Below are 3,537 nucleotides of genomic sequence, written 5' to 3'. Positions count from 1 at the left end.
AGTTCTCTGCTGCTTAGATTTTGGGGCAGTTACCCCAGTTTGCTGATGACTCGCCTCACTGGATCCGACTCACCCACCTGCTGCTAGGGAACAGGGCTCTCGCTTTTGTGTCAATCCTTAACCCTCTTGTCTCCATCTAGTGTCCAAATCACACTTCGGTTTCTCTCCCAGCCCACTCGAGAGACCTGCAGGCTTAACAGCTTGCATGTCACCGTGCCGACATCCAAATTAAGCTGAACAGGCTCGGATTCACATCAGCGCCCCCAACGCCTCCTCTGAGAAGGCCCTAATTGCTTTCGTGTCCCTACAGTTTTTACCCAGGTGGAGAAGAGCTGCTGGATTGCCACAGTGCAAAGTGTGGGAAGGGGCCTGAACACTCGATGCTAATCATAAGGATCCTCACCTTCTCAGGTTTTTAATAACGTCAGGTTATTCTTGCTTCCCCTCTGCCAGGGCGGCTGGAGCACGGAGCCCCGGAACTGCTGGCTCCCCTAACCCTCCTCCTCTGCGCGGCTCGCTAGTGCGTCGGGCAAGGAATAAACCGCTGCTGACTGCCACCAAAACTACCTGTCCCTGGCCTTCTGCAGGCGGACACGGCCTGGCTCTTCCCACGCTCCCAAGAGCTCACAGCGTATCAGCTGGGTTACAGCACCACTGATACAACCTGCTTCTCAGCAAAGCTCTCGGCTCAGGCTCAGCCCCATCCGAACCACAGAGAGGTGGCCTTTTCTTCAGCATGGTGGCAAAGCAGGCTCTGACCTGCACGTGCCTCACACGGTCGGAGTCCCCATCAGAGGACGGAGGCCGTCTGCAATGTAGGGAAGCTGGCGGGCGAGGTTCAAAGGAGCATGAAGGTATTTGGACCTGGCACCTCTTGAAGTCTCACTCGGGCACATTTCCTTATTTTGGTCCCTTTGGGAAGGCTCAGTTCAGCAGCCAGGGGCAATTCTACCGGGATTTGGGACGGTTAAAGGATCCCTCCGTAGGGATGTGCAGGGAGAACCTGCTGAAGGCCCTCAAGCCTGCAGTAACTGGCATCTGCTGTCTTGCCAGGCTGACCGAGAGGCACTTCATGCTGTCTGCACCAAGGAAAAGGCTTGGCCCCGAAGGAGAAACACACTGTGCTTACCTCCTGTTCCTGGACGGAGGAGGAGCGCTGAATGCGGAAGGAGAAGAATGAGCGGGACGTGAGGGAGACGGCCACGACCTGTGCTGCCACCCGCATCCAGAAAAGGTGCTTGTTCCAGACTCTCCTCATGTCGAAGATGAAGAAAAAGGGAGAGGGCAAGAAGGCCAAGAAATAAGCACAAAATCCATCCTCTGTCCTCTACTCTTTCTTCCCAGCATGGCTGCTTGCTCCCCTGGGGCTCAGCTCTCCCAGATTACATGAGATAGCACTTGCACTAAGGCCTGAGCCTGCCAGGGCTGGCTGTCACAGACAGAAGACATCAGAGCAGTGGCATGATGACACGTCTCACCATTTTAGGTTGAGCTCCGTTGCCTTTCAAAAGCAAGAATAACCTTTCTTGCCAACGGGACTGGACCAGGGGTGTCCCTCCCGGCTGGCCGTCCTAGCTTCAGTGCCCTTCATGTGCTGGAGTGGGTCAAGGCCCAATCCTGCTGCTGCTCAAGGTGGCAATAAAATTTCTGGGGGCCAGATGATGCCCTTAACCTGGCTTGGTTTGTCCTCGGGTGAATTTGAGAGAATGTTTCCCTTTGCGTGGGAGGGAGTTCCCAGACTCCCGGCGACTCCCCCGCGTTCCCTGACCTCAGCAGCTCGTCACTGCAGCCTCCCTTCCCAGGGCAGCGGTGACACTGGCTGCAAACCCCGAGCCACCCGGCTTGCGTCCTTTATCTGCCTCCCTGCTTGTATTCCTAAAGACCGAGTTGCTCTTTCCCACCTCAGGAATGGAAATCGAGGAGGAGCTGCTTTGCTCAGACAGTCTTTGGAGAGGCTAGCCGTGCCCAGGTCGCACAGCAGCATCCTGCGGACCAAACACAAGGCCCCAGCAGATTTGCCTTGGATCACCTATTTGGGGACGAGTGTGGCGTTGCTGTGAGAGCACCTCACAACCCTCGGTACAAACCACAGGATTACGTGTCCACTCAGCACGTCCTCATCACCAGAAGCTGCCGAAATCCCTGTGGCAGATCCTTCTCTGTCACAAAATCCCATCCAGCTCGGGGGCATCCCACCGCCAGCGGGACGCGGGGTGTTGCCATTCCTCACCTCTCTGCTCGTCCTCCCTTCTCCTTCCTTGCCAAAGGAGACCATTAAAGTGCTGATGAAATGGAGCAAGGCCAGGAGAGAGCCACCAAGACGGTCAGGGCTGGAGCACACGTCCCATGCGCAGAGGCTGAGGGAACGGGGCTTGTTCAGCCTGGAGAAGGGAAGGTTTTGGGGGGACTCAGAGCAGCCTCCCAGTACCTATGAAGAGGAGGTGACTGTGAGGTTTGAGCCAAGCTTTGTGCTCAGGTGCACAGCAGAACGAGAGAACGGACACAAACCGAAACAAGAAAGGCTCTGACTGGACATAAAGGGAAACTTCTCATCCCAAGGACAGCCGAGCAGCGGGAAGGGGTGCCAGAGCGGCTGTGCAGCCTCTGTCCTTGAGGGTTCCCACCACCCGACTGGATAAAGCCCTGAGCAGCCTGGCCAGAGCCCATAGCTCACCTGCCTCGAGCAGGAGGTTGGGCTAGAGACCTCCTGCAGTCCCGTCGAGCCCAAGCCATCCTGTGATTGTACACGACAGGCAGGATGAAGCAGGACTCCTCTCTCCCCAGAACTGGTCAGCAGAGGTCCCCGTCAGGGCTCTCGGACCTTAACTGCCCTGGCCAGCCTCGCCTGGGACCTCCACCCTGGTGGCACCCTCTGCTCCCTGGTCTGGGAGCTTCACCTGAGCTCAGGCCCTGCCTGTCCCCCCCCGAGTTACCTCTGCCTGGTCCTTCTCCTGGACGGGCCCTGGACCTACGCTGTAGGCGGTCCTGTCTCCTGCTGTTCTGACTTCCCGGCTGCACTTCCGGGACAGAAGGAACCTGACTCGTTACCGTTCCTCATCTGACAACCACCGGACAGTCAACGGAAGCTGCTGTTACCACCAAGGCCGCTCCGGTGCTGCAGCCACCCTCGGTTCCCGGCTCATCCTCCCATGCGGAGCAGCCCCGTCCTTCGTTCGCAGCCACGGGAGGCCCCAGGGTCCTCAGGGACTTGCTCACCAGGTCAGGCCCCACCTCGGGTAGGATAAGGCTGTATTTACGTCCAGAGGGACATTTGGCTTCACTTCCAGGGAGGCCTGGGTTTGCAGCCACCCACTGCCTTGGAGTTCACGGCCAAGGAAGGCCTGGACATGCTTTTCGATCGACCCCTCATCAGAGGGCCTCGGGGGGTCGCAGGGGCTGTCAGAGGGCTCTGGTTTTTACACCTTTCTGTCCTGGGGTTGCCTGAAGCCAGTCGGAGCCTGTCTGAGGAGGTGTTCAGCCGGCTCAGGGACTGGGAACGTCTTCTGCTGGGAGCACCCCGGCCTTCGGAGCCCAAAT

Source organism: Pygoscelis adeliae, unplaced genomic scaffold (genome assembly GCF_000699105.1).
Source record: "Pygoscelis adeliae isolate BGI_AS28 unplaced genomic scaffold, ASM69910v1 Scaffold358, whole genome shotgun sequence".
Lineage (NCBI taxonomy): Eukaryota > Metazoa > Chordata > Aves > Sphenisciformes > Spheniscidae > Pygoscelis > Pygoscelis adeliae.
This window is presented reverse-complemented; position numbering follows the sequence as displayed.